Below are 12,156 nucleotides of genomic sequence, written 5' to 3' on the forward strand. Positions count from 1 at the left end.
GGACTAGGAGGAGGAGAAAGATGTCACAGGTTAAGAAGCGGCAGTCACTCGTCTCAGCCAAGGGGGAGGAGGCGTTTGGTCATCTGTGACACGGTGACCTGGTTCAGGCAAAATTCTGAAGGGGACCTGCCTTCGCTTAGTTTCCCACGGTCTCGGAGCGAGCTCCTCTGAGGTCCAGATTCTGTGAGATCGTTTATGTCTCACAGAACATCAGGGTGGCTGTGAGTGTGAGGTCGGCTTTCTGACATTCAGGGCCACCTTTCGGTTGCTCTTTCCCAGAACGTGCTGGGGGGCACCATAAGTCCTCAGTCAGTGTTGGGGCTGCTGCTTCTTCATCATCATTAGCTGGAGGAGGAGCGGGGAGGGCGAGGAGGAAGAGGGTCAAATGGCTAGAGATGCACGTGACGACACCATGACGTGCAAGGTCAGAAGCTCTGTGAGGATTTGGTCGTGTTCGGCAGTATTAGTAGACGAAATGACAAACGACCGTTTCTGGGGACACCTGGGTCCGAAAGACGTAGCTTATCGCTCGGAACCAGACCGAGCTGGAAGTGAGTCCAGGCTGCACCCACTTTTAACTGTGCGGACGCTGTTTAAATGAAAGTACCTCCCTGCTCTTTCATCTGTGACATGAGAAGAAGTTTGCAGGGATTAAGAGACTAGGGATGAAAGGTTTTAAAGATTAGCCACCGTGACGGGACAGAGCAGCTGCTGGCATTTGTGACACAGCGTAAGTATCCAGAAGGCAGAGGTTCAGCTTGGTGGCATCGCCTCCTCAAAGAGTTTCAGGGTCAGAAATGGCGCTCCCCTGAGGTGGGGTTGCTTTAGAGGCTTGGTTTCTGGAGCCAGAGGACCTAAACTGCTGCTTAGTCCTGTGTCTTTGAACAAGGGATTTCTGCCTCTACAACAAATATGGCAGCGTGACAAGGACGTTTCCTTGTGGGAATCAGCGTAAGGAGCTAGGAGAGGGGCGAGCCCCTGGGACACCACCCACAAGAGTCATTTGTTTCACCGTGGCCTCAAAAATGCTGACGTCTTACATGGGTCGAGCGGGGTGATCACTTCGTAACTTGTATAGATGTCTAATCACCGCGTTGCATGCCTGAAACTAACAGAATGTACGTCAACCGTAATCGAAAATTTAAAAGAAATTTTGTTTTTCTTAAAGTCGACATCTCATTAGCTACTTTCTGAGAGCATGGCCACTCTCAGGTGACACAGATGCCATAGTCACCACACCGTAGCTCCCGGGTCAGAGTCTGACACAAATGTATAAATTAGCATCGTGACATCAAAGACAAAGAAAGGGAGACACACGCACTGAGCCACCGGCAGGAGTAAGTGACCGTTCTGTGGAAATGTCAGTGCCGTGCTCAGAACAGTCTCCAAAGTCAGACTTCTGAGTCTGAACCTCGCTCCCGCCCGTCGGCGATCACATGACTTCCGGTCACATGACTTCCGGTCACTCTCACTCACCTGTGTCTTCTCCTCTCTAACCCTTTGGGGCATGGGGAGGAGAAGGAAGTTCTGAATTATCACCTCTCCTTCATAGGGCCTTGGGGAAGGCCACCCGAGGACAATGACGGGAACGTAGGAATGGCCAGTCAAAGATCACCCCGGGCTCCTGAATAACGGGTCTCGCATTTCCTTTCTAGTCTTTTTAATGGGCTCTAACCTGGCTTTATGGTGGTGACGCTACCAAGACGCTTACTCCCGGAAACAGGGCAATGAAAAGGCAGAATTTTCTAGGAATCAAAACAGAACAGGGTCACCGAGGCTGCCGGGAATGGTCGCGGCTGTCACGCTGAACGAACAGATCGTTTTCCCGAAACGCTGACAATGGTAAGAGCTAGGACGGTCCCTCCAACTCACAGACGCACGGAGCTTCAACCAGCAGATGGACGCTGGGCGACGCTGGGTTTCTGCTGACTTACTCAAAGAAAAACTTGGGAACAGTGGGAGCTCACACCAACTCGACAGGCCGTGTCTCTGGTAAATGTGAGACCCCCGACTACCAGCGACTGGGCGTAATCCTAAGTCACCCAAAATGTGACAGCAAGGGTTTCTCTGCAACAGGAGAACAGCTGGCCGCATGAACTTCAAGATACTTTCAAGAGCCATTAGTCTAGGAATGAAGTATTTTAGGAGATGGTCTAAATATCACTCTTTTTTTCTTTTTTCTTTTCAGATTTGATTCCCTATATACGACCTTCTCTTTCAGGTGAGATGACATCTCTTTATCTGTTAGCGTCTCAAGTGTTAGCCCACGCCCATGGGACGCTATTGTATTCTTGAAAGTTTCTTGCACTTATCTGCCATTTCGCTTTTTGCTTTGCTATTCTTCTGGCTCGAAAAGCCCTCCCTGGTCGTGGCAGACAAATCCTGTATTTCGAGATCAAGTTCATTCGGCCCCCTCAGATTTCCTTCCCGGCCCCTCCAGAAAAGTACCATCTTCTTTGTTGGGAATAATGTCAGCATTTGTGAGTCTTGTTGTTTAGTTGGTTACTGCTTTTAACAGCTTTCTATGTAGACGTATGATCTACATACCATAAAATGCACCCATTTTAAGTGCGCCATTTCGTAATTTTTAGTAAATTTTCAGAGTGGTGTAAACATTACCTCAGTCTAATTCTAGAACATTCCCATCACCTCAAGAAGATCCTTTGTGTTCCTTGGCCACCACCCCACCCGCATCCCAAGCAACCACTAGTCTACTTCTTCTCTCTTTAGATTGGTCTTTTCTGGACATTTCAGGTAAATGGAATCATACACGTGATCATCGTGTCTGCTTTTTAAGTATGACAGTTAATCGTGGAGCTCATGGGGGGGTCACCATGGATGACTGTACCTCAGCGTCTCCATTCCGGGCAGAGTCAAACCATATCCAGCTGTCGACAGCTGGAGCTTGGTTTTAACCTGTAGCTGCCATGAAGTCGGGGGTTTCGAGAGAGAAACAGAGATGTGGGAGCACTTGATGGGGTGATGGGGATAGTCGAGCCAGTGAAAGGGAAACTTTAGTTATGAAAATGTCAACTGGATTTTTTTTTAAACGATCTCGATCACCAATTATTCGTTTGGGGGTTCGGCCAACATGGTAGGAAGCTATTTTTCAGAGTTATGGACAATGGGGTTTTCTCTGTGCACGGGGACCAAGTCATTGGACTGACATAAGGATAGCATTAAACACATTAGTTAGTGTTTGTAAATATGTCCCCCACAGGGTAAACTAAATAATAGCTTATTGTACAAATAAGTAATAACAACAGATTAATAATGAGCATGGCATTAACCGTTGCTAAATAATCCTTTAAACTATTAAGCGATAAATCTTACAGTGATATAGTTTAATGAAATTTAAGGTTAACATTGCTAAAGATAAAAATATTATTATTAACCAATAAACATAAATAACGGGCATCAATAAATAATAAATCATTCCTAAATTATAAAAATCAATAAATCTCATGTCAAAATTCTTTCAGGCTGATGAAAGAACAACCAATATTTGCGTTTCCTGTTTGTTCTAGTGCCTCTCAGTTGACATTACAGATCTAGCTTTGAACAGAATATCTGGGGTCATTTCTGACAGACGAGGAACGCGCTGAACGAGTCATCACACATTAAATAAATGCAAGCAAAGGGAACGTGTAAGAAGTCAGTACGAGTAGATCTAGCATAGTCTGGACATGAAGGGAGTTTCATATTTAGGTTGAACGTAAGAGGAGGCCAAACAGGCAAAGCCAAGGTCATCCCTGTAAAGCCCCAACGCAGGAAAGGCGATGGCGCCCTCGGGACACCGTACGTGGCCTGAACAAAGAGAACACCAGGTGAGGCTGCTGGTTTTCCGGGACACCGGATCAAATAGGACGTCGTGAGCCACTTCGATGCTATTTCTCATCCTAAGAGCGATGGGGCGTGCGTTGGTGAGCGGCAGTGTCAGGGTAGCGTGTAAGAAAGAACATTCTCCCCGCAGCGTGAAGGACGATGGGACGAACAGGTTGGAAGTCTCCAGAAACAAGTTACTGCCGTAGTCAAGGCGAGGCACAGTGCCAGGTGGTGACGAGGGCCGTGGAGAGAAGTGGATAATTTTGAGAGATACTTCGGGGTCGCCTTTGGCAGGCTAAGAGATTTATTTTTCTAGAAGAGAGGGAGAAAATGGACTGTAAGAGAGACCAGAATTTCAGGTGAGGAGACGTGGGTAGGGCCAGTAAAGGACATAGCTGCAAGGGAGGCCGGCAGTCCAGCGGGCTTCCAGCTCAGGCTCAAAATAAGGCTTCCTCTGATGTTTGCTTAAAGCTCTTTCCACTCACAGGGAAGGCAGGGGGCCGGGCCAGCCACGTGGGAGTTTGGGGGCGATGGGGGAGGGGGAGGCAAGCCTGGTGCCAATCATCACTGATCGCGGTGGGGGTCAGCGATGATTGGCACAGTCGATCCTCGCTGTGAGCCGGCCTGCCATCCGGCATCTTCTCTCTCTTCCAGACTTTGTTAACAGCACCTGTATCTTTCCGTTTATGTATAACGACATGACCCACTACAGCTGTATCTCCATCCACAGCGACTATCACTGGTGTTCGCTCGACAAGAAATTCCAGGGCAGGTGGCGGTACTGCACGAGAACCGGTGAGCACCCCCCATCGGGCCGCGTCAAATGCCTACGACCCAAGGAGCGATTGATAGCAGCTGGCCACATGACGTTGGGTGTTGGACGAACCTGAGTCCCAATCTTGACTTTTCTCCATGTCTTAACAGCTTTGAAAACTGTTCCGTGCGGTAGAAAAATCGCCCGACTTTTTACGTGCGTGATTCTCCTTCCTCTCCTCCTTCTTTCTCTGCAGATCCCCCTGCGTGCACCTTCCCTTTCTCCTACAGAAAGAGACTCTTTTACAAATGCACCAAGAAAGGCTATATTCTGAATCGGAGTTGGTGTTCGTTGACAAAAAATTACAACAAAGATGGAAAGTGGAAGCAATGTTCTCCTTACGAGTAGGTCGTTGGGGGGAAGGGTTGGAGTAGGGGTCTTATAGATTTCTTAAAGCGGGGAACACTCTGGATCAATGGAAAAGGAAGTTGGGGTCTCAATTACCTGCCGGCGGCTTAGATCAGGCTTTGAGAAGCCATACTGGGCGGAGGCTAAAATATACAGCCTCTGAACTGATGTGCTAATGACTAAAGCATCGTTCATTCTACCTCTCTGAGTCTGCTTTCTTATCTACGAAATGGGCCTTTTATAGATAATCGTTCATAACCGTTTGTGGTCTCCGGCTTCATTTGAAAAGCAATTGGACGTACCTCGTAGGGTATCGGATCGATTAGATGTTATAAAGCGTTCAGGAAAAAAAAAACAGCTAAGAAGAAAAAAAAGCACTAACGGACTAATGCTGTGCGTTCGCAAGTCCCTCTCCCTGCGATTTCCCTGTCCTCCCCGTCTTTCCCTCCTTTACTTCGCCAAGTTTTCTTTCATGAAGAGAGATTTAAGATGGAGTGAATGGCCGTATAAAGTTAAACGTAAGATCAATTAGAAGGAGATGCAAACTCTGAAACTCTGAGCCTAACAGATTAGAACGGAACCCAGAGCCTTCGTGCGGGCTGCAGGGGAGCTGGGGTGGTGGCCTTTGACGCGCCTCAGCCGTAAATCACCGTGCCCTTTGACCCAGCAATGTCCATCCTGTGGGTCTCTCCTAAAGAAGACGTTGGACAACCGCACAAGTACATACGTAAGGCGGTGGTCGTCACGGTGACCAAGACCAGTTACTACATCCGTCGCCGTAGTCCATCGAATGAGTATGGGCACGGTCAAATAGAGTGACAGAAACAGATGCACAAGGTGGTAGCTAGTGACACAGAAAAGGTTCAGGATAGCACATGATCTTATGCTAACCTGGAAATAAAAGGTGGAAGCAAGAGGCAACGGGCTTTCATTTGAGATTTTTAAAATAGATACTCTGTAAACACCGATTCTGGCAGAAACCTAAATAGCGTTCCGATGAGGAGAAAAAAAGTGAGAGGTGTTTCTGAGAAAAAGAAGGGAAATAATTACGTCCGTAGAAGGAACGCATTGCTCTTGGCCCAGATAAGCTAACGTAGTGATGCTAACTCTAAAGAATAGGTTTAATTTCCAGTCCGGTAGTCATCGGTCCCCTAGCCATAATATCTGCTTCTTTGTTACCTTTGCAAACAGTTCTTTGGGATACAGTGTTGCTTGAGGCCCAGGTCAAGTTTATTTTGCCCTGTTTCAACTATTCCAAAGTTTTGAGGCATAAGAGGTGCAAGTCAATTCTCCCGGCGTGGAAGCTCCGGCTTCATTTGAAAAGCGGCTTCGTAAAGATCATTTGTTACATTCTCAAGGTAGACGACTCTAAGAAACCCAAACGGTTTTTAAACACTAGCAAATACTGTATATGAAAACGATAGAACAAAGGCCCTGGATAGATAAGTATGAAGAAATATTAATAATGGTCACATTTGCATGGAATCGAGTTCCATTTATATATATTCTTTTTTAAATATTTATTTTGATTTACACGAGTCACGTGAATGAATTGAATCATGGCGGCAACTCACATAAAGGGAGTTTTCGCCTTCCCGCCCTTCCTCCTAGTCTGTTTCACAGCAGAAAATACAACTGGGCAGTTCAGGGTATAGACTTCCAGGTGTATTTCGATGCATTTACACAAATATAAGGTCTTATTAAACATGAATGAATCACATTATCCCCTCTGTCCCCTGACTTGATCGTCACTTAAATATATACCGTATGGCAACTTCTCCACACGAATGCAGAAATCTAGCTCACTTTTCTTCACGCTTTGACCGTATTTAAAAATATGGATATACTCTTCCCCTGATAGAGCATAATTTGATAGTTTTAATATTTTGATATGACCATGGCTCAATGTGTACCTTCTACATTGGTTTTTGAGTGTGTGAGGGCTTTTATTAATATTATTATTATTATTATTATTAGATCAGCTCAATGAAATGGCTTGGTCAAAGGCTATGTATATGGTTAATGTGTGCGTGTGCACATGTGTCTTAAATTTTAAGTTTTTCCAAATCACCCTCAGTCAACATAGGAGACTGCCCGTTTTTAACGACTTCTTTAACACTGAAAATTATCAATCGAATAAGTTCGTTCCAATAATAGACCGTACAACTTATGCTAAAATAATCAAGTAATAAAATGATCAATAATGGCGTGTGATATTTGAGAGCGAGAGAAATACTTACTCCCTCCTTAGGCCACCGGTCTCTCGTGTTCTTGTCTCTCTCCTGTTCCACGCTGTGTAGTTCTCGGGGAATGGACCAGGTCTCCCGTTAGGGAGGAAAAAAGATGATCCTGGAGGGTGACAGACCGTGGCACTGATCCTCACTTCCGTGTTGTTCCCACAGCACTTAGATAAGTCTCGGTGTTCCTGAAGGGTCGGAGGTTATAGGATTCATTGGCTGCCTCTCCAAATATGTCCTTTCCCAGATCGTTCTGACCAATAAAGGTTTGATCTCCTATCCATGTGGATGACGCATTTTCCTGACACAAGGCACAGTCAAACAAACAAACAAACAAACAACAACAACAACAACAACAACAAAACTCAAAGTTCTTTGATGCGGTTCTGGCCATAATGGGGTGGGAAGCAGTAGGGCATCTGTGGGGAAGAACTTGCATTCAGATCAAGATGCTGATGAAACGCGAACAGTACGATCTTTGGAAAGTGAACGAAATTCTCAGAGAAACTCGAGCTCCCACTCACGCAATTGTTAAAATTTTAAACTAAAGTATAACGTGCATGTGTCTTTGGAGGTCAAATCCATGACGTACGATTATCCACTTTAAAGATAACAATGAGTGGCATGGAGTGCAGTCGCGATATCTTGTGCAAACGTCACCTTGGTCTAGTTCCAAACATTCTCGTCACTCCAGAAGGAAACACTTTGCCCGCTATGCCATCTTCCCAGCCCGCACCGCTGACTTGCCCGTCTCCATGGGTGTCCTTATTCTGGACGTGTCATCCAAGAGGAACCGCACGCTATGTGACCTTCCAGCTTGGTTCCGTTCACTTAGCACGTTTTCGAGGTGCATCCATGTTGTAGCCTGTGTCACTACATCATTCCTTCTTTGGTCGAGTCATATTCTATTGTGTGGCTGTGTCGCATTTGTTTATCCATACGTTTGTCATGAGCGTAGAGCTGGGTGAAAATTTACAGCGTAAACGCTCCTTGTCACTGACAGTCATATTTGGAAAGAGATCATTTCTAGCCCAGCTTCGTGCCCATTCCCAGGCCCGACCGCCAAGGGCAATCGCCAGCCTGATTTCTCACATAGCACAGATTTGTTTGCTCCATTTCCTACAAATCGTATGCCACCTTCGTGTCTGGCTTCATCCACTCGCTACCGTGTGCATGAGGTTCGGCCACGTCGTTTGTGTAGATGACAACACTTCATTTTCATCGAAGTTTGATTTCCCGCTGTGTGACTGCACCACGGTTCACTCATCCATGCCTCTCCTGATAAACGTTAAGGTGGCCTTCGTCAGGGACCATCACGGGCGGCGCCGTGACAAGCCTTCTGTTACGCGCCTTCGGTGAGAGCTCATATGAAGGTGACAGTTGCTGGGCCGGAAGCATAAGTACGTTCAGCATTAGTGGTGACCCAGAGACCCTCAGGGTTTGGCACGGTGACCTATCCCCTGGGGCAATGGACTCGTGACTCAATCAGAGTCATGATTCTTCCGGAGGGTCGCAGAGCGGAGGGCAGACTTTCCTCTGCGTCACCTAAACTGTTGGGAAGTCAAGAAGATGCTTCAGGCGTGTTCCCTCCCGCGGGGCGAAGCTCACCTGCCATGGGAGAGCATTCAGAGGGCGGCCCCTCCTCGGGTCATCTGCCATCGTCCCTCTGCCGTTCCCTTGGTTTGGGCTTTCGGAGCCCAGAAAGTTGCTCTTTTCGCTGACGTTCGTTCTATGAGCTATGTCCAAGGAGCCCAAGTCCCAGTCCAAGGTTGCGGGGGGCCCTTCTGAGAAGGCAGGCTCGCACCCATGCGCTGGCTCCCCCACCATGGTCTCGTCCACAGACCTAGAAACAGCCCCGGACTCCTGAGGGTTCAGCCGCAGCCCCGTTTCACTGTGGTTCCATCAGAAGCGCCACACGCCAAGGGGCCCAGAAGGAGTCTCACCCACCCATGGGTTGGCTAATAGGCACACAGACCTGGGTCCGGGAAGAGGGGAGGCATCCTACAGTGACCTGGCTTCCTGGAGACCCTTAAGTTAGACAATCACTACCCCCCTCCTCCCCCACCCAAGAGATCCTTTGCGGGAGTCCAAGAGCCCATCAAGAAAGTTCCAGCAATCCACTGGAGCAAAAAAATATACATATGAGTTTGGATTCATGGAAAAGGTAAAAAACCAGTGTGACATTATCCACGTCAACCCCGCCCTAAGGTGGCACAGCCAAATGCCAAGAGAGTCCTTTTCAGGCCAGCGATTTCTCCCCGCGGGGAAAGAGCGTGTAGGTGAGTGCCCCGCTCCCCCAGCTGTGCGGGACGCTGGGAAGAGGCCCCTTCGCTCAGCCCAGCTGCAGCTCTGACTTCGCTATATATATATGAGTTTGGATTCATGGAAAAGGTAAAAAAGCAGTGTGACATTATCCACGTCACCCCCGCCCTAAGGTGGCACAGCCAAAAGAGTTACAAGGCTGGGAGCGGTGAGCAGTGGGAAAACAGCGGCCAGGATGAGGAACGGGACGTAACAAGGGGACACAGTTCCCACTAACCACATCAGGGACTCTTGGAGAGCAGGCTGAGGAGGTGCAGGATGGGATGGCGGCTCGGGGTGTGGCTATGGCAGGCCGCAGGGGATTGTGGGGAAATCCTGGTGAGAAAGCAGGGGCCCTTGGTTTCTGGAAGGTTCTCGTAGCTGCTATGCAGTGCTGCAGGTGGGATCTCTGTAAATTTGCTAAAACAATAGCAAGATACCTTTTTGGATCTCGAAAATCTGTGGGACTGTGTGTATGAATGAGAGAGGCTAGAATGTTCTTAAGGTTAATGAGGTCGGGGAGAGTTTGATACTTTGTTCTCTCAGATGCCTGAACATTCTGTTCAGAGCAGAGATGGGACTCCATCTGCAAGTGCCATTCAATGGCCCATCACGGGTGTCCTGGGGCAGGGGATGGCCTCAGGCCTTCTCTCTCCCCGCCCAAATGTTTGCATTCGCCTCCGCTTCTCCAGTAGGAATATCTGCCGATTCTGCAGATTCTGGGACGAGGAGCTGTTGGCAGGAAAAGTTATGCAGAGATACCTGGATTTCTTTCAGATGCAACCGTTTTGTGTAGTAAAAAAATAACATACACAGAGCCACTTTATAAGAGTCGGAGTTGCCATTCCAAAGGAACCTCTTCACAGGTCCGATGCCTCAACCCTCTGGAACGTTAAAACCCAGCAAAATAACCTTAGACGGGGCCCGAAGCAACATCGTGTCTCAGACAACTGTCTGCAAAGATAACAAGAAAGCAGATATTATGACTAGGAGCCCGACATGACTTCCAGACTGGAAATTAAAAGCATCGTTTAGGATTACTGTCACTCTGTTCGCTTATCTGGGCCAAGAGAAGAGCCTTCCCTCGGCTGATGTCATGATCACTTTGCCTCTTATCTCCTATTTATTGGTGACACTTTGGGGGCTTCTGCCTGAATCAATGCTTCCCGGACAGCTATTTTATTTATTTACGTTGTGATCTCAAAGAGACGCTTGTCGCCTCTCACGTTGAAAGCCCTTTCGATTTTAGGTCGTCGTGTTTGTGATCAGAGGATCGCAGAGCGACAGAGAAATTCTCAACTCCGTGCTGAGAACGTACTGTTTCTGGAGGCCATCCTTCTTCCCTGGAGCCTAGAACCCAAGACCTCCACCTGAGACGTGTCGGAGCTTCGCCTGTCCCCCAAACCTCAGTGAGGTGTCCCTCCGATGTGTCTTCACAAGCCCGTTCACTTTCACCTGCATGGTACTTATGACACTACTAGATACGGTTTGTTTTCTCTGTCCCTCGAAAGCACAGAAGGTCAAAAACGGGATCAGATTTAAAGCTATGCGTTATCAGCACCTGGTTTAACACGCAAGCGCTCAATCTACTGATCCAGCCCAGGAATTAATAGGAAAAAGAGATGATGATTGTTCTCGCGATTATCAAATATTCTAATGTAAACATCATTGCTTCAAACGTGGGTCTTAGATCATTCATTAGATGGTCTTCATTTTAGCGGACTGAAGCCCACAGGGAAAAGGTAGCTATTTCTGTAGATACTCCTAGAGTCGATATTTTATGCATTCGGCGGGCACTCTCCCTTTTGCTTCTTGGGGAAGCATGTGAAACCTTTGGCCCTTAGAGTCCTCCACTGAGAAATAGAAGGGCTGGACCAATGAAATGACCACCGCTGTTATGGATTTTCGAGGTGGCATATGAGAACTCTCCTAGCCCAAGCCCTAAAACCTGAAAGAGTTCAATAAATTCTCAGTATGTTAATGATTAAATAGCAAATGAGAGCCGGATCTTAGAGGCCGGTTGTAGTTTCATATAAATTTAACCCCACCTCTGTGTGAGTCTAAAACAAGTTCTTGACCTTTATGCTCAAAAAGAGAGATTGTGTTCTCTGCTTTCTCGATTTCTCTCCAGCTTATTATTTTTACTGTATCTATTCAGTTTTAACTTTTGCTTTAAATTATCATCAAAATTTGGGAAATCTTGCAAGAAATGCACAAAGAATTCTTACAAGCAATTTACAGATTCACCAATGAGAACATTTTGCAGCATCCGCTAGATCATTTTCTTGCCCATATAGAACATTCATTTTCTCTTAACCACTTGAGAGTAAGTTGCAAATACCATTCCACTTTATCCTTCAAAACCTCAGTATATATTCTCTAAGGACAAAGATATTTCCTATATACCCACAGTAAAATTATAAAAGATGAGGAATTTAGAATTGATGGAATATCACTATCTAATTGATATTGCATAGTCAAATGTGACCAGTCGTCCCAATAATATAACGATAGCACTTTTTTGCAGTCTAAGATCTTATCCAGGATTTAGTTTACACGTTCCTTTAATCTGGAACAAAGTCTCAGCTTTTCAATGTGTTTCTATATATATATAGATATAGAGATATATAT

Source organism: Pteropus alecto, unplaced genomic scaffold (assembly GCF_000325575.1).
Source record: "Pteropus alecto unplaced genomic scaffold, ASM32557v1 scaffold41, whole genome shotgun sequence".
Classification (NCBI taxonomy): domain Eukaryota; kingdom Metazoa; phylum Chordata; class Mammalia; order Chiroptera; family Pteropodidae; genus Pteropus; species Pteropus alecto.